General features: G+C 35.9%; 1 pseudogene; it reads left to right on the top strand.

Annotated features, from left to right (window-relative positions):
- Positions 1–4,541: 4,541 nt before the first annotated feature.
- Positions 4,542–26,095, top strand: part of LOC149184419 (iron-sulfur cluster assembly SufBD family protein ABCI8, chloroplastic pseudogene) — a 45,208-nt pseudogene continuing 23,654 nt past the window's right edge.

Genomic DNA, 26,095 nt, shown 5'->3' with positions numbered 1-26,095 from the left:
AAAGACGGAACCTTGAGATTATGCATCGATTATTGTCAGTTAAATAAACTGACCATCAAAAATAAATATCCCTTGCCACGTATTGATGATTTATTTGATTATGTGCAAGGAGCCAAAGTATTCTCAAAAATCGATTTAAGGTCCGGCTACCACCAAATAAGGATAAAGGAGGAGGACATTTACAAGACTGCATTTCGAACTCGTTATGGTCATTATGAGTTCGTGGTGTTGCCATTTGGCCTCACAAACACCCCAACTACTTTTATGAGTTTGATGCACGGTATTTTCTAGCCTTATCTTGATAAATTCGTACTGATTTTTATTGACGACATTTTAATATACTCCAAGAATCAGGAGGAACACAAAGAGCATCTGAAAATAGTGTTACAAACTCTGCGGGAAAATCAGTTATATGGTAAATATAACAAGTGTGACTTTTTCAAAGATCAGATTCAGTACTTGGGTCACGTTATATCAACAGAGGGAATAGCAGTGGACATGAAAAGATCAAAACCATTATGAAATGGACCACTCCAAATAATGTTGCTGATATCAGGCCATTCCTGGGTTTGGTCGGGTAGTAATGTCGGTTCATCGAAGGATTTTTAAAAATCGCTTTCCCAATGAACTCTTTACCAAAAAAGGGACGCACTTTCCAATGGACAGTGGAATGTCAGCGAAGCTTTGACATACTAAAACACCTACTTACCACTGCACCCATGTTAAAGGTAGAAGATCCAAAAAAGTCTTTCGTGGTTTGCTCGGATGCTAGTAAAGAAGGTGTTAGCAGAGTGCTGACACAAGAGGGAAAAGTTATTGCTTACGAATCACATAAATTGAAGGAGTATGAGCAACGATATTCTGCTTACGACCTTAAAACAATGTAAACTTTGAAACGAGAACTCTGCCCAAAAAACCCCGAAAAAACATGAAAAACGGTGCTAAAAACGAAAAGTGTATATACTAGAATGATGGTGTTTTTTTAGGGTCAATTTTGAACATGTTTTAAAAATGGCATTGAGAACGAATTTTTTGTGCAAAAACTAGCCTGAAAATGAAAAGTGCTAATAATGGAACGATGGATTTTTTTTAGGGTTAATTTTCAACATTTTAAAAAAATGCCAGTAAAACTGAATTTTTATGTGCAAAAATTGTGCAAAATACACCCTCAAAACGAAAAGTGTTGATGCTCGAATAACACTTCTTTTTTTTTGGTAATTTTTCAACATTTTGAAATAATGGTGTAAAAGATTTTGTTATGACTCCGAAAAACATTAAAATTTCAAAAAAGTGATGAAACATAAAAAAAAAAAAAAAAAACAACGAATGTAAATAAAAATATATATTAAAAAAAAAAAATCAATCATAAAAATAATAATAACATATTTTCAAAAAAAATAACATTTTTCTTTTAATGTGGTAAACCATAAAAAATTCTGGGAAAATAAATAAAAAATTTAAGTAAAAATAGAAAATTTTAAAAAAGTATTAAAAAAGAAAAAAAAACTACAAAAATTAAGATTAAAACATTTTCAAAAAACCCTAAAAAACAAAAATATGCTGAAATTAAGAATAAAATAAAAACCCGAAAAAAAAATAAAAATAATATATATATATATATATATATATATATATTCAAATTAAACCTCATTTTCAAAAAAACATTAAAATTAAAAAAATTTAAATATATTTTTGATATTTTTTTTTAAAATAACATTTAAAATATATATATATATATATATATATATATATATATATATACACAATAAACATATTTAACAAAATTTATTTTTTATTTAAAAACAACAATTTTATCGGCCACCGCTCCCACGGGCGGCTGGGCGGTGGTTATTCGATTTCAAGAATCAAATAGCCACTTCCCGGCCACCCCCAAGGGCGGTTGAGCAGTGGCTATCCGATTCTCGGAGTCGGATAACCACCACTCAGCCGCCTGTGGGGGTGGATGGGTGATGGTTATCTGATTCTCAGAATCGAATAGCCACTGATCGCCTGCCCGATGGCTATCCGATTCTTAGAATCAGATAACCACCACCCGGCCACCCCCACAGGCGGATAGCCACCGCCCAACTTCCCGTGGGGGTGGCCGGGAAGTGGCTATTTGATTCTCGGAATCGGATAGCCACCACCCGACCGCCCCCACGGGCAGCCGAGCGGTGACTATCCAATTCTGAGAATCAGATATTCACCTCAAGGGCAGTCAGGGGGTGGTTATCCGATTCCGAGAATCGGATAACCACCACATGACCGCCGGTGGGGGTGGTTATCTGATTCTCGGAATCACAGTCATTGCTTGACCACCCTGGGGGTGGCTATCCGATTCTCGGAATCGAATAGCCATCGCATGGTTGCCCATGGGGGTGGCTATCCGATTCTCGGAATCAGATAGCCACTGTCCGGCCACCCCCACGGTTGGTTGGGCGGAATCAAATAGCCACCGCCCAACCACTCGTGGGGGTGGCCGGGTGGTGGCTATCTGATTCTGAGAATCGGATAGCCACCCCCATGGGCAGTCGGGCGATGGTTATTCGATTCCGATTACGGGAACATGCATTCAATATTTGTAATATGTGATTTTCGCATTATTATTTAAGTTAATCATTATTTTTTGAAGAAAAAAAAATAAAATAAAAAAGAAAGAAAGAAGAAGAAGAAGAAGAAGAAGGTGATTATTATTATTATTATGACATAAAATCGATTAAAAAAGCTATTATTTAACCATTTTTAGTTAAAATTTTCGTTTAAGAATTGTGATTTTGACATGTCAATTCCAGCAAAAAATTATCAAAACGTGTAGTTTTTTAATTATATTTATGTTAAAAATGGTTATTTTTATGTCCATTGTTAAAAAATATTGTTTTTTAGAAACAAGTATTTCAAGTTGATTGAAAAATTAATTAAGGATGTATAAATATGTAGAATATCGAAAATTCAAAATATCGACATTCTAATTTAAAAATGCAAAACAATAAAAACCTCACTACAAAAAAATTAAAATTAAAATAAAAACAAGAAAATATGAAGAAAACGATCACTTAAAAAATTATTAAATTTACAAAATAATTATTTACATTTCATATATTAGAAAATTTAAAGTCAAAAAATAGGTCTTTTAAAAAAAGGGTCTGATGCAGAATTACCACTTTTTTAAATCAGCATTAAAATCACTACCATTCTAAAACGCAATGTACATAAAAAAAATTAAAGTGCCAAAAACTATGCTTTAAAAAAACATGTGTGTTCTGCATCACCCCTTGTCAAAATCAGGTCACTTTTTTGTTATCTCTACGAAACGGGTAACAGTATTAGTTCATGTTTCAAATTTTACATTGTTTTGAATTAACAATAGTAGTGCATGTACTTAAAATGTGGCGACACTACCTGTTGGGGAAGAAATTTCTGCTATTAACGGATCGTAGCAGTTTTACAAATTTCTTCAACCAGTCTAACTTAAATGCTCGACAGGCCAGATGGACAACATTTTTAAGTGAGTTCGATTTCGAAATGAAACATATTAAAGGGAAGGAAAATCAAGTGGCTGATGCATTGAGCAGGAAAGTACATTGTATTTATGAGGTCCAAATCAGTCAGGTACACTCAAACATCCCTGAAATCATAAAGGAAGCCTCCCTCAAGAAGCCAGAGTACACTTTTCTTTGGTAGTAGACAAAGGAAGTTCTGTTGAAAGGGGAAATATCATATTTTGAAATAAATTTTGACAACATCCTTACCTTCAAAAACAGAATATATGTTCCTAACCAAAACTCTGTTAAACAATTGATATTGGATGAGTTTCACAAGAAACCATGTGCTGGCCACCCAGGATACCAAAGATGTTTTTAGCCATCAAGAAAGGGTATTTTTGGCCCTGGTTAAGGGAGGATGTCATTGAGTACTTGTCCAAATTTTTGGAATGTCAGTTGGTGAAGGCAGAACGTGAGCATCCTGCTGGTTTGTTGCAACCATTGCCTATCATAGAATGGAAATGGAAGACCATATCTCTAGACTTCATCACCGGCTTACCTTGCACCAGGAAGCAGAACAACTCAATTATGGTGGTGGTGGACAAATTGAGCAAAACCACTCACTTTATACCGGTGAAATCCACTTACGAAACTGTGGAAATCGCAGACATATTTATGAAGGAATTTTTTTGTCTGCACGGAATACCCAAGGTGGTAATTTATAATAGGGATGTAAAATTTACATCCACATTCTGGAAAACCCTCTTTTTAGGATTGGGTACCCAGATCCAATTTAATACAGCTTAGCGTCCTCAAACGGACAGATAAACCGAATGAGTAAATCAAGTGTTGGAAGACATGCTACACATGTTTGTGATGCAACAACCACACATGTGGGAAGAATATCACCACCTAGTGGAATTTGTGTATAATAATAGGCATCATGAATCACTATGCATGAACCCCTTTGAGGTGTTGTATGGGAGAAGGTGCAGGGTGCCCATATATTGGAATAGTCTAGTTAATAAGATAGTGTTGCGTCCTAACATGCTAGCAGAAATGGAGGAGACTGTTAAGAAGGTTTGACAAAATCTAAGCGCTGCCCAAGATAGGTAGAAAATGTACGCAGATAAAAAGAGGACATATAGATAATTTCAGCCAGGAGATCACGTATATCTAAGAGTAAAGCCCCGGAAAAGTTCCTTACAATGGAGGGGTTGTGCTAAGTTAGCACCCCGGTACTGTGGATCCTTTCAAGTCTTAGAATGAATTGGACCGGTAGCCTATACGCTTGTGTTACCAAGCCACATTCAAGTCCACAATGTTTTCCATGTTTATTTGCTAAAAAAATGTGTACAACCCACATAATATAATTAGTTGGGAAAATATTCAGGTAATCAGTTATGGAGAATACATAACTTTTGGATAAATTGTTTTGAGAAAATTATGACTGTGAATTGTGTATGTGTAGATCGAATCGGAAGGAGAGTTTCTAGCAGAACCTCTTCGTATTCTCGATCAGAGAGAAACCACCTTGCGGAAGCGAGCCATCGCCCAGCTTAAAATGTAGTGGAAGCACTTTAGCTCGGATGAGGCCACCTGGGAAGAGGAGGAATTTATGCGGGAAGCTTATCCAACACTATTTTCTTAAATCAGAATAACACCAGGGACGATGTTCCTCATATGGTGGGGGGGAGATGTAACACCCTAGGCTACATAAAAGAATTATTATAGTTACTAAGTTTCATTTTTATGTCTTACTGCATTAATTTCTTACTTTACAATAATGACTGAGGGTGGAAGGCCAAGATACATTTGGTTACCTAATTAATGGGTAATTAGTAGTTCAAATATGTTAATAAAAATAAAAATTGTTTTCAATAGTTAAAAGAAACAATTACCAAGAAATAGTTACCCATCTGCCCTGGAAAGGGAGATATAGATGGAGAAATAGTCCAGTGAGAGATCATGGTGCTGGGTGGAATAAACCAGTGGGAACTTACTCAAAGACAGTCTGAAAAGTACAGGACTTGAGGCTGGACAGTGAGTCCTGAGGCCCAAGGTACCCGACTGTAGCTGGATCTAATCTAACTGTGAAGAAAAGAAAGTGCTCGGGGGAGAGTTTGGACGTGATTGCCACACTCGCAGCTGGGAGGAGAGACTTTCCAGACAGAATTGGAGTTATATGCTTACAAGTATTAAGCAGATAAGTAACATAGATTTCATTTAAGAAATGATATTGGATTATAGAAATTACTCATTTAAAATGATAGAATAAATTAAATATTTCTTGAAAGAATATTAGAACAGAGTTGAATTTGCAATTAAAGGAGCAAACAATAAATGTTATAGTAATGCATAAAAGATAGTAATTATACAAGCAATGCATAAAGAGTATTTCCCTATATTACATAGCTACATCACACACTCTTAAACTGGAGAAGTAATTCTTTTCGATTAACTATAAGAATAATCCTTTTGGTAAACTGTAACAGAGAAAAGAATGAACTTTATGACGTAATTCCTTCCAATTAACTGTAATAGAGAAAAGAATGAACTTTATGACGTAATTCCTTCCGATTAACTGTAAGAATAATCTTTTGGTAAACTGTAGCCGGGAATTTCAAACAGAAAGAAAAAGAAGGAGAAAACTAAGTCTAACCTATAGAAAATCTCTATATGTTAGCAAGTTGTTACATTAAAACATAAATTGAAATACACCTATCGAACATTCAAGAAAAGACAGTAATAAAGCAAACCATATATTCATTCTTTTAATAAAAGATGGATCATGTATATCCAACTGTAAAGATAAGCATAACTTAAGTTATCCACAACAAAACAACTTAGTGGCCTGAATGTGTCCAACCATTAAATAGACCCAAAACCCTCGAGTTCATAACCATATCGAGATTTATGTATTACAAGAAATCCTTGTTAAACATGGTCTTTCAGAGAACAGATAGTCCTGTAAACTCGAAAACCGAAACATATCAACAGTTCAAACCCTTATGCACACCGGGCGCAAAATTTAACATTTATACACAGTCTTCTAAACGAAAAAGGAGCTCGGCAAGTTTCGGCATAAAACCTCTGCCGACAAATAGTTCTTTCGCAAAGCATTTAACTCATAACAATTAAACATTGTGAACCAAAGGTAAGTGTTTCCCAACCTATAAACAACCACGGAGATTATAAGTTTGTAAAACCTCAAGGGACGCTGGTATGACCACGAAAATATCCTAGCGGCTACAACAAATTACTTGCAAACATATGCTATCGATCTCATAATCATTAGGAAGAAAACCTGCTAAGTAAACTAGCAACAACGATGACCCAGAGGGCGACAAATTTACCTGAGCCTGGAGGGTTCCAACAGTTGGCAGTGCACCTTCATTACATCAAGAATTATCAATTAGTCAGGTTTAGATCTAGAAAAATGTGAATAACTGTAAGGAGAAACCATGGAAGTCATGGACCTGAAGAAATTACATGCTTACCTTCTGGAAACCAGTGTCAGAACTAGCTACCTCCTGCAGAAAGGGAGAACCCTCGAACCATCCCTCGACGGTGAAAGCCATCCATTAACCACCAAACTAGATGAAAGATTGAGGCAAAAACTAAACTCAAATGGCATAGAAAACCTTAATGGTGCAAGGGTAAGTGTTTTTGGATACCTTCCTACAAAAGGTGGACAAATATCGCCATAGCACACAATAGAATAGTTTATGGGCCAACCGGGAACCCGAAGGCCAACCTCGTTGTAAAGTGACAAAGACCTCAACCATCCAACAACAATGACCTCCCATCCGACTGGACGTAGTGAGGTGGTTAGTTGGAAAAACCCTAAACCCTCCTCACTGTCGAATCGCCCACCACAAATAAACGGATGAGGGTTAGGCCATCTGTCGCAGACAGACTTAACTCACAGACGAATATATGCAGTAGAACAGACCAAGATTATGCCGCGTGTATCGACGTACCAAGGATATTTACTCAGTGGTCTAGTTACGGGCCTAACACCCCATGTCAAACCATATTACAATTTAATGCAAGGAAGATCCAACACTATGAATTGTGCAACATTTATTCAAACGTTCAAATTAGAGTATGTTGCCATTAAAGTCCACATCTGCCACCTTATATATAATAAATAATAATCTTAGTTTTAAATTTGAAATTTATGCTGCATATTCCGTATAATAGGTGTGTATGGTGTTACAGTTCTAGTCATATAATCATTAAATGTAAAGTGTTCCAAAAAATTTCAAGTTCTGAATTTTAATTTTACTTATTAAAAGACATATTTACATTTAGCTTTATTCATGAAATCTTTTTTTGAGTTTCATTTAATTAAAAACATTATTATTAATTAAAAACGTTCACGACCCCTTGTAAGGAATTAAAAATATTTCGACAATAATCATTTAACATGTAAATTTTCAGATTATTTTTAAAATTAGAGAAAATGGATGAAAAAATGATATCACTACTATATATTACATATGAATAAATCAAAGTGTCATAACTTTTTGGAAATGCCCTGAAACCTAAAGTAAAAAATGCAAAGGTTTTAAATGTTAAAAGTTATTTAAAGTTTTAAATGTTATTTATTTATTCAAAGGCTAGATTTTAAAAAATATTTCGACAATAATCATTTAACATAATTTAAATGTAAAATTAAAATTGGAGAAAATGGTAGAAAAAATGATATCACTTCTATATATTACATATGAATAAATCAAACTCTCATAACTTTTTGGAAATGACCTAAACCTAAAGTAAAAAATGCAAAGGTTTAAATGTTAAAACTTATTTAAAATTTTAATTGTTATTTAATTATTTAAAGGTTGTTAATCCATTCTCTTTTAGTCCTCAATGCCAGGCATAGTTCACTTCATAAAATTGACGCAGTGAAATTCATGGAAAAATGGGATAGGGCGTGAATGTAAAGACCGAACCAAGTCATGAAAGAGAATGGCTTAACAACCTTTGAATAATTAAAAGAAAGTTACAACATGCATGAAAAACTTAAAATGCCATTACAAACTCTAAATATTAGGGTTGATACAATTCACTAACCAAACATTGATACAAGTATTCAATAACATTATCCAAAACACAATACACAGGAAATAATTTTTTCTTTGTAAATGTAATTATCATCTTTAATTAAAATTCCAGATGGAACCCTTTGGGGAAGGGAATTTAAATTTCGTGGCAAGGTCGGTGAAGGGATAAATCCCATTAAGACCGAAAACATGATAAAATCAACGAGTGAACACTGACGTAGTTATAGAAATAAATCGTCTATAGTTGAGGGTGCCAAGTACAAGAGGCACATGTTGTTCACGTGGACAAGGGCCGTGAGGCATGTGCGTGCAATGACAGGTGTATATTGTGGGCCAACAGTTCGAATTACCATTTCAGATATCTCACATGAATGTTATGGAGGAACAATTTATTTACTAGTATGTAACACAATTTATTTGCTAGTACGTAACAAAATTTTGAATGTACAATGTAATCGTTGCACAATAAGAGTGCAACTAATCACATTGAAAATAAATAGATTAAAACATTATTAAAAATTAATAAAATTAAATTTCTAATTTTAAACTTTGGAAAAGGATGCAAATTTTTTTAGTCAAAACAAACTAATAAACGGTCAACTGAAAAATTGAATACAATATATCTTGCCCGTGGCAGGTATAATAAAGATTTGTTATGAGTATTTGCTTTTTGCAAGTAGAGTTTTTGTTTAGTTTTTTTTTTTGTAATGTTTATCAATGACTGTAGTGTATTACAAAGTTTGTTAGATTGCATTGACTTTTAATAAATTTAAAAAATTATAATCATGCCACCTCGCTCTCCACCCACCAATTTTCTAAAGATTCGAGATTATTCCAATTTTAGATCTTAGGCTTTTGTGATCCATAATTTAATAAGCATGTCTTTTGAATTAATCACATCAGTATTATTTTGTCGACGTTGCGAACCAACTAATGTGGTTCATCCCTAGGAAAACGGTGAAAAAATCTATAGATCCTAATGAATAAATAACAAGGAAGCATCAGAGTCTAAAATTAACCATTAGTGATTGATACGAGCGAAAACTGGAATCACTTATGAAACCCTACAACGTTTAAGAAATGTAAGATCAAATTTTTTCTTTGTAATTTGAAGTCGAGTTCGTTCAAATTAACGATATTTATCAGCTCCCTTCCGTGTAGGGTTATAATGTTAGATCTTAGGCTTTTATGATCCATAATTTAGTAACCATGTCTTTCGGATTAATCACATCAATATTATTTGGTCGACGTTTCGAACCAACTAATGTGGTTCATCCAGGACAAAGGTGAAAAAATCTATGGATCCTAATGAATAAATAGGAAGGAAGCATCAGAGTCCAGAGTTAGCCGCTAGTGATTAATACGAGCGAAAACTAGAATCACTGATGCATCCCTGCAATGTTTAAGAAACGTAAGATCGGATTTTTTCTTTGCAATTTGAAGTCTAGCTCGTTCAAATTGACAAGCTTTATCAGCGATTTCCCTTCCGAAAGACATGCTTACTAAATTATGGATCACAAAAGCCTAAGATCTAACATTTTAACCCTACACAAAAGGGATATGGCTGATAAAACTCGTCAATTTGAACGAGCTAGACTTCAAATTGCAAAGAAAAAAATATGATCTTACGTTTCTTAAATGTTGCAAGTATGCATCAGTGATTCCAGTTTTTGCTAGTATTAATCACTAACTGCTAATTCTAGACTCTGATGCTTCCTTGCTATTTATTCATTATAATCTATAGATTTTTTCACCTTTGTCCTGAGGATGAACCACATTAATTGGTTTGAAATGTAGATCAAATAATACTAACGTGATTAATCTGAAAGACATGCTGACTAAATTATTCCAATTCTAATAAGTTCCTCATTATGATTTATAACATTTATTTATATATAAGCAAATTTTATTTAGCCAAAATGGTCCATTACTTTTAATAAATTTAAAAAATTAGATTGGTGCCACATGGCTCCCCACCCAAGGGATTTGAGATTATTTCAATTCTAATAAATTCCTCCATGTTGAGATTATTTCAATTCTAATAAGTTCCTCATTATTATTTATAAAATTCGTTTATACATAAGCAAATGTAATTTAGCAAAATAGTCCATTACTTTTAATAAATTTTAAAAATTAGATTTGTGCCAGGTGGCTCCTCACCCACCAATTTCGTAGGAATTTGATATTATTCCAATTCTAATAAGCTCCACCATGTTGAAATTATTTCAATTCTAATAAGTTCCTCATTATTATTTATAACATTCATTTACCTATAAGCAAATTTTATTTAGCAAAATGGTCCATTACTTTTAATAGATTTAAAAAATTATATTTGTGTGCCACGTGGCTCTCACCCACCAATTTCATAGGGATTTGAGATTATTCCAATTCTAATAAGTTCCTCCTTGTTGAGATGATTTCAATTCTAATAAGTTCATCAATATTATTTATAACATTCATTTATATATAAGTAAATTTTATTCAACGAACTGGTTTAATAAATTTAAAAAATTAGATTTGTGTCATGTGGCGCACCACCCACCAATTTCTTAGGGATTTGAAATTACTCCAATTCTAATAAGTTCCTCCATATTGAGATTATTCAAATTCTAATAATTTCTTCATTATTATTTATAACATTTATTTATATATAAGCAAATTTTATTTAGCAAAATGGTCCATTACCTTTAATAAATTTAAAAAATTAGATTTGAGCCACATTGCTCCCCACCTACCAATTTCTTGGGGATTTGAGATTATTCCAATTCTAATAAGTTCCTCCATGATAAGTTCCTTATTATTATTTATAACATTAATTTATATATAAGCAAATATATAACAATGTATTTAGTGTGGTTTAGATGTTAATGATTTGAAGGAGTGTTCTATAGAATATTGCTTTACTTTTCAAATACAAATATATAAAAGTAGACCAGCTATGAATTTGGTTTGTCCTAGGTTTTCAATGTATGATTAGTGTAGAATTAGGTAAAGTAGCATGAACATTAAAATTAATTAGCAATCACTCAATAACAAATTTTCAAATTGCAAGCTAATCTTATTAGTTTTTTTTTTAAAGATAAGTATTGATCTATTTTAATCACAAACCTAAGAAGTGTTTAGAGCGATATGATTTCTTCTTGTGTAATTTTTTTTAAATGCAAAAATTTGAAAAAAAATGTTTTCCTTTGTTGACGGTGTTGGATCCGCCAACATGTCAGGGGATCTCCCCGGTAAGAAGTCCCAACTAAACCTTAGACCGTTTGGTGTAGGAGTTCTAGTAGTGGGGTAATGTGGTATTGCCTTGAACACAGTTGCACGCAGAGGTGAGTAAGATGTCCTTGTTAGTAGCAAGGGTGTGACATGTGCAACAAGACAAGGAAGGTGCATGAATGGCTCTAACAAATGGAATGGGGGAATGAGTGCGCCCCTTGGAAACCTGTGGTAACACGCAGCTTGAAAGAGAGCACACGAACAACAAAACATCACAAGCTAGAAAACATGTTAGCCAATGATCCAAAGCGATGGTTATACCAACAACACATTTTGATAAGATTCATACAAACATATATAGAAAAGTTCATACATACATGTGTAAACAACAACTACATATATCATTAGAGTAACCAATATAGTTGAATTACAATGACAACATATGCATGAAATGTGTTGGCTTTGTTATATTAAGAAAGTGAAAGTTCCAATCATACATAAAACTATGACCAACCACTAGTCCCGATAGCGGAACGTTACAATCATTGCCGCTTTCTCCTCCAAAGAGATATACTAGCCTTGCACTGTGGAAAAGCCAAGGCTTGTTACAATATACTCCAAGCTTTCTCTAAAATACACCTATAGGAAGCTTGGCTCCCAAAATCCTAGCCATTGAGTTAAGAGGTTCTATAAATAGCAAAGGGTGGGATGACCCTTAACATTCCCCTTTGTGACTCTTCACCTACCCTTATGACTCTTCAACTACTACATGACTGTTACACTTTACTATTGACACTTGGTCTTTCACTTTTAAAAGATGTTACATTACAATCTGCACATGTACCCATGTGAGACAAAATAACATTGAGTAAGCCATGCAAGACATTTCTGAGAATCAGACAGTTGTGGGAAGACCAACTCTTCGACATCCTCGTGGTGATCGACGATGGCGAACTGATGCCAAACTTTGTAGCCCATTATGGTGCCAGCGTGGTCAATGGTGACATCTTATTGAAAACACACTCTTGCCTCCGTTGCATCCAGGTACATTGATTTGGAATCTTTATCCAACTCGTCTGATAACATGCGCATCATAGTCTTGAGTGCAGTCAAACCAACAATATACTGATGCATAGTGCCTACGTTGGTGGCTACACGCATCAAATCATCAAAGTACATGTCTAGCCCAAGTTGGACTTGGTTCTTTGACTTCGCCTCGGTGACTGTGCCAATGGATGGAATCGCATGTGTGTGCACAATGACATCCATGCTTCTAAACACCTGTGCATGTGGAGCCTGCAAACTGGTGATGAGCTGCGGAAGTTCCTCATAGTTCTGGATCTGACTCCGGATGCATGCCTTCAACTCTACCGCCTTTAGCTTCATCATCCTTGGCAAGTTCAATGGGACCCCTTTATACCTCATTGTCCATGTTTGCATGTGATCGACAACAGTGTGCAGATTTGGAAATATGTGTGCTCTCCTAGCACAACGATGTTTCCAACCGTTGAGATGGACAACTGACTTATGCACAATCACGAATATGGAATACAACGTCTACATGACTTTCTCGAGGGACAATACTTCATCCAGTATTGCTCTCTTTAAATTTGCTATGGCGGCTGATGTAACTTGTTCTCCTACATGCTTGGCTGCTTGTAACTCCTTAGCCATATGCTCATTCTCAGCTATCAAGAATCTAACACTCGAGCTGGTGGTTTCAGCATATGCTTTGGTAGCATCGGCCAATGTTGTTGGATGCTTGCACACATCGGATACGATCACTCATTCTTCAAACTGTGCAAGAGATATGTGGACATCTGGAGTAGGAACTTTGCGTGACTACACAACTCTATGTTGTGACTCGTTAAAATATATGTTGTACATCTCTGCCTCCGGATTGTATTCAAGGATTTTTATGTCTCCTTGATCGCTTAGGACTTGCTCTACTTCCGGATCTGGTGAAGTTGGCGGGGTGACCTCTTGGTTCTGAGGCATGAGGTCAATATCCTGATATGACTCTTGCTAAACAGTATCCATGACCATATTCTCTAGCATCTGTTCAATCTCTTGAGCTAAGTCATGCTCCTACGACTGCTCACCATGTCTTCTTTGTGTCAGTTGCTCGGATGAATCTACAACCTGTATGGCTGCAGTTTCATTAGTGTGTGCATGTTGCGCCTCTTGTTGTACCTATGCCTGTTGTGCTTCCTTCTTCTTTGCTAACCACTCTACAACTATGTTGACCGGTTCATTGAGCCTAGATAAGTGATAACAATATCTCCATGGGTCTTCGTCAGGCCAATGACACGCCCGTGGATCCAAGGATGTTGCACCCTCGTACAGTGGTCCTTCACTAAGAAATGCGGGTCATACAGATTGAAAATTCTGGTGTTGAAGGTGAATCTTTTGAATTCCTTCGTCTCGGCCTCAACATGCTTGAGATTCCATATCTCATACAACCCAATCTGCAAAGAAAGAGCGGGCCAAGGTGTCTTCTTCTTCTTGTGTAGTCTCACTAACAACCCTGTCGAGATGTGATATGGCACCTCTCACATGACGAGCTTGTCCATGGAAAACTTCGGTAAAACATGCGGAGCTTTCTCGACGATGTACATCTGTATGAAGGTGCCAAGGGGTGAAGCATACCAATCTACTATGTTGATCAATGCCTCCATCGCTGCCTGCAACATGCAAGGTGGTTCCTGCTCAAATATCATTTTGTACACCGAGGTGAAAATGTGGTCTGACCATTGTATGATAACTCCACGGAATCTGCATTCGAAGAATAATCTGCAATAAGTGTGCACAAAGGTTTCTGAAGGTGTCCATGCCCAACCTAAGCCTGGGAACTGCTGACGGGAAGAGACTGTATCTAGAATGTAAGGGGACATGTATATCTCTGCTTGTTGACCCTTGGGTGGATGTCGAGCTTCTGTTACCTATTTCTTCAACCTGAGAGCCAGCATGTCAGACCAGTTGCAAGGTCTTCCTTCACTGACTAGTTGGTCCAACACAATCACCCAACTCTACGGGAAGGTCTTTGTGCTCTCTTGGCCGTATAAGTGGCATGAAAAGATGACCAAGTATTGATATGCCTTCTGAGGTATTTTCGTCTTGAAAACCTGGCTGGGTGTTCTCCTGCACTTGGCTGGCTCTTTCACTCGGCTCTTTAAGATATCTCTTGATTTTTCACTGCTCCTGGGTCTACTAAAGGGTTTCTCCATTGTGATCATCAACTGTGGCAAGTGATACATCTCCTGAAAGTCCTTTGCCCTGAAGGTATCAAGTTGTGTTCCATTAGCACTGCTCAACACCATTGTCTCGGGATCAGTATGCGAGACAATCTAGTGGATCATGTTTGCGCATGGAAACGCGGGATACCTGCATGCAATCCGGTACAAGCCAGACTTGTGAATGTTGACATAGACCCTGCAGTCTTCCAGATTTTCCTCAAATGTACCTGAGAATGTATCATTGATGCCCTACCATTTCATCTTTATATATTTGTCTATGGACATCTTGGTGTCTTCGTAGATAGGAAAGCTCATAGACACTTGTTCAACTATATCTCCAGTTGCACTTTCAACGGTGTCCTTTGACTCTGCTCTCTTGGAGGCCATTGAACCTATACTGCTGAGAGACGGATGAACACATGTGATACCTGGAGACATAGAAACACTCATGGAAATAAATTTTTCGGTTGAAAGCCAAAAGCAACTTGAGGACTAACATGCAACATACCTCGGTGACCGATTGGGAAGATTGCGCAATTTTCACCAGGAGGCAGGGAGACTGACTGCCAAAACTACGCAAGGCATAGCTCGGGCTGTCAGGAGACTGTCTGATTGCTAGAATTGCATAATGCATAGTCCAGCATGTCCTGATGAGGATTGAAATTGCGCAATACACAGTTTCAGTCAACAATGAATTGCAAACCCAACAACTGCATTGCACAATTTATGGGGCCAGCAAAGCACTGCCTCCCAGAATTGCGCAAAGAAAGCCTAGAGGCTAGTGATAGGCTAGATTTGCGCAGTTTCTGGAGGGAAGGTAGAGCCTTCACTCTCAAAAATGTGCATTGTTAGCCGAGCAAGGTAAGGTCTAGGTCAAGGTAGCCCAGACCTGCCAACGAGCGACTGGAAACATGAAAAGTAATGAATGCATGGCGAAGTTAAGTGCAAACAAGAGTGAATGATCATGCATGCAAACAGTGAGTACAGGACTTAGAAAATGGAAAACAAGCATGTGTGTGAAGCGATTCGCCGCAACAGTGACCGTTAGTGCAGAAACAATGTCATGCATGTGACAGTAGTGAGATGCAATGAAAAACTTGAAACGGTGCTTCTACAAGCTAACATGCATTAAAATGACAACAGGTGTTCAAAAAAACCGAGCAAACAACATTCACACAAAGGGAAATACAAAAAGCGACAAAAAAGTAGCTAAAGACATGAAAAGCAAACTTACTCGGAAAAAGTTGAGTTGAATGTGTCAAATGCTCCTAGATACGATGTGGGATGTCAAAGCTCCAAGATCGATGTGAGGAATTATCTATGAAGCATCGAATAAATAAGTTTGATAAGATCGAGGCTTATAACGCGCATGCCACAAATCTAGGAAAAAGAGACACTTAGCGGGAGGTTTCTAAGACGACTTTTGCATGTAACCTCCAACTGCTAAATGGATCCCTAAAATTTAGGGATGCTTTTTGTTTTTTTGTTTTTTTTCTTTTTAAAAAAAAAACAGCCCATGCATGCAAACCAAGATTGCTTAGTCTTAGAGGGGATCGGTCAACCTCGGAGCACATGCAACAATCTGTAAGATTGGGTGACGCAAGAGGCCAATTAAACAACAACTGAACAACAATTGAACAACAACTGAACAACAATTGAACAAAAACTGAACAACAATTGAATAGCAATTGAACAGCAATTGAATAACAACTGGACAACAATTGAACAACAACTGAACAACAGCCGGTTCTGCGTTGACTTCCCGCATTGAGTTTCCCTTTAGAAGACAACACTTCACTCTACGTCGTTGATCTCTTCTCTCCAGATCTAACGGTCAGCAGTGACATTGCAAATTGAAATTTCGTTAGCCAAGGTTCATTCATTCCTGAATGATGCGATGTGCTATAATCCAATGGTCAACAATCAACAGTCATCCAACGGTTAACAATGATATTGCACAGGGAACTTGCGTGACACTTACCCGCCTCACGGAGCCGATATGGTTCATAAACCTTGGTCTATAAAAATTTGGGTTCGGGTTTAGACTTAAACTCTGATCACTTTAAACCCCGATATCCATTGGATAACGGAATCCATCAGATCCTACGGCTCGCAGGACTTCAACTAACACACAGGTTAAACACAGGCCTAACCCCGCTGTTGACTATGACGTAAGCAGTTGAAACTTAGATCGATGGTTAGGATGGAGTACGAGCCTTCAACCACGATCAACCTTTCTGTGCTCTTCTACCCCCATTATTAATATTAATGACCGCGATTAACACATAAACACTGAGATTATAATTAAAATACGAAAAATAAAGAAAATACCCGGATGCGCTTCAGAATACAGATTCACGAAAGTAAATGAGAGTCTTCACCAGAATTGACATGCAATCACACACTAAATCAATTTCTTCAATATAATGATAATTACAGAGTCTTGGCCCTCTCACTCAATTACAACAATTTTACAGACCTTTGTTCCAACCTCAAAACCTATCTATCACTCAACTCTCGCCTCTCACTCAATCCTCAATCATCTCAACTAATCCTTCTTCATTACATTTTTTTCTTTTTATGAATCAAATCCTATTCTAACTATACGAACAACTCGATCTCTATTTTTAATCAATCTAACAATCAAATCTTTATTTTCAAGCTCTATTACACACCTATGCTAACAACTTTATCCCTTAGTCTAAAATAAGACAATTTCCTAATTATTACAATAATGAAGTACATATCATTTTTGAGAGATTCAACCCTCTCGACTAAAACTGACTTTTGACCACTCAGGTCAGTGAAATTCACTCATTTAGCCACAACATGTGAACAAACCTTCACATTGCTGGCTAAGTCCAGATGCTCCTGCATTAGACTCCCAGGGAAAAAAAGAATCATCCCTCAGACTTTAAAGGTTTACTCCATACTTATGCAACTCTACTGTTGTCAACCAACTAGCATTCTCCACTGGCTGTCCTTTCCATTTGACTAGATATTGATAATAAACTTGTCCTCTGGTTCTTTTGGATATTTTTTTCTCCAAAACAGCTTCCACCTCTCTCATAACTGTCTTTGGCATTTGTTCTTCCTAGTTCAAAGTTTGAACTTCATCTTCTGTAGTTTCCTCCTGTAACTCTGTCTTTGTCTCTTTGTATGGATACAAATCTGTAACATTGAAGATAGGTGATATTCCAATCCTTCTGGCAATTCAATTTCATAAGCATTAGTTGAAAACTTTCTTACAATTCTACATGGTCCTATCTTTTTCATTTTTAGTTTATTGTAAGTCTTAGAAGAAAATCTTTCTTTCTCAAATACACCATCACTAAATCTCCCACTTGAAATTATTTTTCTCTTCTCTTCATATCTATTCTCTATTTGTGTTTGATACTGCTTTCCTGCAATCTACCTTTGACATCTTCTTGTAGTCTCTGCATTTGCTCTGCAAACTCTTCAGCTTTTGCACTTCTTGTCTCTTGTTTACCCAAATTTCTGAGCTCATACACACCTCTTGGATTCATTCCAAAAACAATCTAAAATGGACTCATTCCAGTACTTCGGTTTGGAGTGTCATTATAAGCAAACTCAGCCTGAGCTAGTGCTAAATCCCACTGCTTAGGATTTTGATACACTAAACTTCTCAATATGTTTCCCAAGCTTCTGTTTACTACTTCAGTCTGTCCATCTGTTTGAGGATGGTATGCTGAATTGAAACTGAGGTTAGTTCCTAGTTTCTTCCAAAGAATTCTCCAGAAATTCCCTACAAACTTTGTATCTCTATCAGACACAATACTTACAGGCAATCTATGTAATCTTACAATTTCTGAAAAAAATAGATTAGCAATATGTGTTGCATCACTAGTATTTTTACATGCAATGAAATGTGCCATCTTGGAAAATCTATCGACCACAACATAAACGGAAGCATTCCCCTTTTGTGTTTTAGGTAATCCCAAAAAAAATCCATGCTAACTACATCCCATGGTCGGTCTGGTATTGGCAATGGCTAGTACAATCCTGTATTCTGGCTTCTCCCTTTAGCATGTTGACATATCCTGCACTTCTCAACAAATCTCTTAACATCAATCTGCGTCTTTGGTCAATAATAAAAAGTATTTACCTGAGCAAAGGTTTTGTCTTGTCCAAAGTGACCAGATAATCCTCCACTGTGTTTCTCCTTTATTATGTTTTCCCTCATAGAACATTTGGGAATGCACAACTTGTTGCCTTTAAACAATAAGCCTCTTTGGATAAGATAATCTAACCACTGACTTCTATTATGAACTATTGGATTTTGAAATGCTGTGTAAATATCTTTGAAATCTGCATCATCTTTATACATTTCAACCATTTCTTCAAATCCTACAACACCAACTTTTAATTCTTGCACAATGAAATTTACCCTGCTTAAAGCATCAACGACTTTGTTCAACTTACCACTTGTGTGCTTTATCACAAAAGTAAAGCTCTGAAAAAACTCTACCCACTTGGCATGTTTCTAGTTCAATTTTGACTGGTTGTTTATGAACTGTAATGCATGATTTTCAGAATACAATATAAACTCCTTTGGTAGCAAGTAATGTCTCCATTTTTTTAAGGCTTGTACAATAGCACAAAATTCTTTATTATAAGAAGAATACCTCTTCTTAGCTTCATTTAAATTCTCACTGAAGTACGCTATTGGTCTCTGTTCCTGACTCAAAACTGCTCCAATTGCAACTCCACTAACATCAGTTTCAACTTGGAATACTTTTTCAAAATCGGGTAAAGCTAAAACTGGTTTCATTGTGATTTTTCTCTTCAGCAACTTAAAATTCCCGTCTGTTGCTTCTGTCCACTTAAATGGCTGATTAGTCTCCTTGATTGTTTCAAGAATTGGTGCACAAATTTGACTAAACCCTCTCATAAATTTCCTATAAAAACTTGCAAGACCATGAAAATTTCTTACCTCAAATATATTCCTTAGAATAGGCCAGTTCCAAATTGCTTGGACTTTCTCTGGATCCATTTTCAACCCTTCTTTAGAAACTAAAAATCCCAAGTAAATTAATTCTTCTTTCATGAAAAACAATGTAAACTTTGAAACGGGAACTGATACTGTTACCTGTTTCGCAGAGATAGCAAAAAAGTGACATGATTTTGAAAAGGGGTTATGCAGAACACACATGTTTTTTTAGAGCATAGTTTTTGACACTTTAATTTTTTTTATGTACATTGCGTTTTAGAATGGTAGTGATTTTCATGCTGATTTTAAAAAGTGGTAATTTTGCATTAGACCGTTTTTTTAAAAGACCTATTTTTTGACTTTAAATTTTCTAATGTATGAAATGTAAATAATTATTTTGTAAATTTAATAATTTTTGAAGTGGTCGTTTTCTTCATATTTTCTTGTTTTTATTTTAATTTTAAGTTTTTTATAGTGAAGTTTTTATTGTTTTGCATTTTTAAATTAGAAAGTCGATATTTTGAATTTTCGATATTCTACATATTTATACATCCTTAATTAATTTTTCAATCCACATGAAATAATTGTTTCTAAAAAAACAATATTTTTTAACAATGAACATAAAAATAACCATTTTTAACATAAATATAACTAAAAAACTACACGTTTTGATAATTTTTTGCTAGAATTGACATGTCAAAATCACAATTTTTATACGAAAATTTTAACTAAAAATGGTTAAATAATAGGTTTCTTTTTTCATGTCAAAAAATAATAATAATCAATTTTTTTTATTTATTTTTTATTTATTTTTTTCCCCCAAAAATAATGATTAACTTAAAAATTAATGCGAAAATCACATATTACAAATATTTAATGCATAACAGTATCAGTTCCTGTAATCAGAATCGAATAAGCACAACCCAACTGCCCATGGGGGTGGCTATCCGAGCCCGTCCACCCCCACGGGCGGCCGAGCGGTGGCCATCTGATTCTGAGAATCAGATAGCCACTACCCAACCACTCCCATGGGCAACCGGATGATGGCTATTCGATTCCGAGAATTGGATAGCCACCCCCACAGGCATCCGGGCGATGGCTATTTGATTCTGAGAATTGGATAGCCACCCCCACAAGCGGTCGAGCGATGGCTATTCGATTCCGAGAATCAGATAACCACCCCCATCGGCGGTCAGGCGGTGGCTATCCGATTTTCGGAATCGGATAACCACCCCCTGATCGCCCTTGAGGTGGATATCCGATTCTCAGAATCAGATAGCCACTGCTCGGCCGCCCCCATGGGCGACCGAGCGGTGGCTATCCGATTCTGAGAATCAGATAACCACCACCCAGTCACCCTCACAGGCGGCTAAGTGGTGGCTATTCGATTCCGAGAATCGGATAGCCACCGCCTAATGACCCGTGAGGGTGGCTGGGAAGTGGCTATTCATCGAATAGCCACCGCCCCCACGGGCAGTGGCCGATAAAATTGTTTTTTTTTTTTTTTTTTAAATAAAAAAATAAATTTTGTTAAATATGTTTATTGTATATATATATGTTTTTTTTTAAATATATATATTTTAAAAATTTTAAATGTTATTTTAAAAAATATTTAGTTTTTTTTTTTTTTTTAATTTTAATGTTTTTTTGAAAATAATGTTTAATTTGAAAATATGTATTTTTTTTTTTTTTTTTTTAATTTTAATTGTTTTTCGGGTTTTTATTTTATTTTAATTTCAGCATATTTTTTATTTTTAAGGTTTTTTGAAAATGTTTTTAATCTTAATTTTTGTAGTTTTTTAATTTATTTTTTGGTTATTTTTCTATTTTTTAATCTAGTTTGTTTTTAATTTAATTTAATTTTTTTAGTTTTTCTAAATGCTTCTTAAAAATTTCCTATTTTTACTTAATTTTATAGTTTATTTTATTTTCTTTTATTTTTTTCCAATTTTTTTTATGGTTTACCACATTAGAAAAAATGTTATTTTTTTGAAAATATGTTTTTCTTATTATTTATTTCTTTAATTCTTATATTTTATAGGTTTTTTTTTTTAATCTATATTTTTTATTTACGTTTTGGTATTTTTTTATTTTTTATTTTTTAAATTTTAATGTTTTTTGGAGTCATAACAAAATCTTTTACACCATTATTTCAAAATGTTGAAAATTTACCAAAAAAAAACAAGTGTTATTCGAGCATCAACACTTTTCGTTTTGAGGGTGTTTTTTGCACATAAAAATTTGGTTTTACAGGCATTTTTGTAAAATGTTGAAAATTAACCCTAAAAAAAATCCATCGTTCCATTATTAACGCTTTTCATTTTCAGGCTGGCTTTGGCACAATTTTTGCACAAAAAATTCATTCTCACTGCCATTTTTAAAACATGTTCAAAATTGACTCTAAAAAAAAGTCATCGTTCTAGTATACACACTTTTCGTTTTTAGCATTGTTTTTCATGTTTTTTCAAGGTTTTTTGGGTAGATTTCTCGTTTTGAGTTTATAGTTCCCGTTTCAAAGTTTACATTGTTGAAACTACATTTCTTCAGATTTATCAGTATTTTCTCTTCCTGCAGAGTTCTTAAAACCAATTTAAGATGCTCCATATGTTCATATTTACTTCTACTATAAACGAGAATATCATCAAGATAAACAATAACAAACTTGCTTGCATATTCCTTCAAGACTTCATTCATCAATTTCATGAATGTGCTAGGTGCATTAGTGAGTCCAAAAGGCGTCACTAACCACTCATACAACCCACTGTTTGTTTTAAATGCAGTCTTCCATTCATCTTCTTCTCTAATTCTTATTTGATGATATCCACTCTTCATATCTATTTTAGTAAAATACTTTGACCCACTCAAAAAATCCATCAAATCATCCATGCGTGGTAAAGGAAATCTATACCTGATAGTGATCTTGTTTATGGCTCTGGAATCTGTGCACATACGCCATTCACCTCCTTTCTTTGGACTGAGTATTGTTGGCACAACACATGGACTAAGACTCTCTCTGATTAGTCCCTTATCCATCAGTTCTTGCACTTGTCTTCCAACTTCTGCATTCTCTTGAGGAGTTAATTTGTACGCTGCTTTGTTTGGCAAACTTGCTCCTGGTATTAGATCAATATGATGACTAATACTCCTGATTGGTGGTAATGCATTTGGCAACTCATCCACAATAATATCAGCAAAATCATTTAACAGAGTTTTGATTTCTTCAGGTAAATCATCTAAGTTTGTGGAAGTTAAAATTACCTTAGGTCTCCCTATGACAGCAAAATGCATTTCTTCACCTTTCCCAATCTCTTATAACAGCTCCTTTCCACTCATCAGCATAACATTGTTTCCAGGTGCTCCTTTGTCAACGTCATCCTTCAACGACAGTAGTGTATGTTTATTTCCATTCTTCTCCAGAGTATAAGTATTTTTCCTCCCATCATGAATAACTTTCTGATCAAACTGCCACGGTCTTCCCAACAATACATGGCATACATCCATTGGCATTACATCACACAATATCACATCCTTATACGTACCAATCTGTATCTCTACCTTGCATTGTTCTGTCACAATAATTTGATGTCCTTTCTGCAACCATGACACTTTGTAAGGGGTAGGGTGTACTGTCTTCACTAATCCTAGCTTGTCCACCATCTCTGTCGAAACAAGGTTATCAGTACTTCCACTGACAATTATCACTTTACAACATTTACCTTTGGATTTGCATGTAGTTCTGAATAAACTCTTCCTCTGAGCTAGTTCTTCAGTCTCTTTCTCTACCTTAAGCAATGCCCTTTTCAATAATAGGTCTTCTCTTACTTCAGGGGATTCTTCCTTTTCTATAATTCGAGGTATTTCAGGCTTTGCTTCAGCCACATTCGCATTCCTCTGACTTGTTGTTTTATTATGAGGATATTCCCACGATACATGTCTCCATTCTCCACACGTGTAACACCAAATATCTCTTCCTCAGCCTCTTCCTCTGGGTGCAAAGCTTCCTCTATTAAAATATCCCCTCTGTGGTGGTCTACTACTTGAACTTCCTGCTTCGTGTTGATGTTGCTGAAACCTTGGTTTGGTAGTTCCTCGACCTCTTACCGAACTTTTCCCTCTATTCCTCTGATTTTGTTTTCTCAACATCTTCTCTTCTGCCTTCAAACCTGCTTGATAGGCGTCTTCAATGGTCTTCAGACTCAGCAAGTTGATCTCATCCTGTATGTCGTATCTTAAGCCATTGATATATCTAGCTACCTTCTCCATATCATCCTCTGCATGTCCTGCTCTAATACTCAATCTATAAAACTCTTCTGTGTATTCTTTAACAGACATTCCCTTTTGCCTTAAATTCTGTAACTGTTTGAAAATATTTAACTGATAATATTTTGGCATAAATTTAGCTTTCATTTTACTCACCATTTTGTCTTATTACTTGATCTTGGACTTTCCTTTTCTTGTTCTGGATGTTTGTAGCTCATCCCACCAAATAGCTGCATGACCCTTCAATCTGGTAACTACAAATTTCACCTTCTTTCTGTCATCAACCTCTTCATAGTCGAAATATTTGTCCAGTGAACTGATCCAATCCATTGGCTCTTTTACATTGAGACTCCCTTCATACACACAACTTTCTACCTTTGGTTTTCCACCTACTTTAGCTAACATCTTGATAACTTTAGTAGTTTCATTTTCATTCTCTTCTTCTTCCTCAGAAGATTCTTCTGCAGCACTGTCAACTTCTTCATCAGGTGTTCTCCTCTGCGTAGTCTCCATTGTGTCCATCCTTGTACACAGACTCTGGATCTCTTCCAGCAGAACTGCATTTGCTTCAGGTCTTCCTCGACCTATGCCAGCTCCTCTCCTTGGCGGCATGTTTACTGCAGTCAAACTCAATCTCTTTGCTCTGATACCAAAAATGACGCAGGAGGCCAATTGAATAGCTACTGAACAACAATTGAGCAGCAATTGAACAGAAATTGAACAACAACTGAACAAAAATTGAACAGAAACTGAACAACAATTGAACAACAATTGAACAGTGACCCGTCCAGTGTTGACTTCCCACATTGACTTTTCGTTTAGAAGGCAGCACTTCACTCTACGCCGTTGCTCTCTTCTCTCCAGATCTAATGGTTGGCAGTGACATCGCAAATCACAATTTCACCGACCAAGGTTCATTCACTCCTGAATGATGCGATGCGATATAATCCAACGGTCAGCAATCAATCATCCAACGGTTGACAGCGATATCGCACAAGGAACTTGCGCGACACTTACCCACCTCATGGAGCCGATATGGTTCATAAACCTTGCTCTATAAAAATTCAGGTCTGGGTTTAGACTTAAACTCCGATCACTTTAAACCTCGATATCCATTGGATACGGAATCCATCAGATCTTATGGCTCGTGGGACTTCAAGTAACACACAGGTTAAACACAGTCCTAACCCTGCTGTTGACTATGACGTAAGCAGTTGAAACTTAGATCAATGGTTAGGATGAAGTATGGGCCTTCAACCACGATCAAACTTTTTGTGCTCTTCTAACCCCATTATTAATATTAATGACTGCGATTAACACATACACACTGAGATTATAATTAAAATACGAAAAACATATAAAATACCCAGATGCGCTTCAAAACGTAGATTCATGGAAGTAAATGAGAGTCTTCACCATAATTGACACACAATCACACACTGAATCAATTTCTTCAATATAATGATAATTACATAGTCTTGGCCCTTTCGCTCAATTACAACAATTTTACAGACCCCTGTTCCAACCTCAAAACCTATATATACTCAACTCTTGCCTCTCACTCAATCCTCAATCATCTTAGCTAATCCTTCTTCTTATTTTTATGAGTCAAATCCTATTCTAACTGTACGAACAACTCGATCTCTATTTTTAATCAATCTACCAATCAAATCTTTATTTTCAAGCTCTATTACACACCTATGCTAACAACTTTATCCCTTAGTCTAAAATAAGACAATTTCCTAACTATTACAATAATGAAGTACATATCATTTTCGATCCAACCCTCTCGACTACAATTGACTTTTGACCACTCAGGTCAGTGAAATTCACTCATTTAGCCACAACATGTAAACAAACCTTCACATTGCTGGCTAAGTC

The sequence above is a fragment of the Pinus tabuliformis genome, chromosome 3_2 (genome assembly GCF_031772625.1).
Source record: "Pinus tabuliformis cultivar Carrire ecotype Pingquan chromosome 3_2, CPIR1, whole genome shotgun sequence".
NCBI lineage: Eukaryota > Viridiplantae > Streptophyta > Pinopsida > Pinales > Pinaceae > Pinus > Pinus tabuliformis.
The sequence above is the reverse complement of the archived record's forward strand: the minus strand, read 5'-3'. Positions and strand labels throughout refer to the sequence as shown.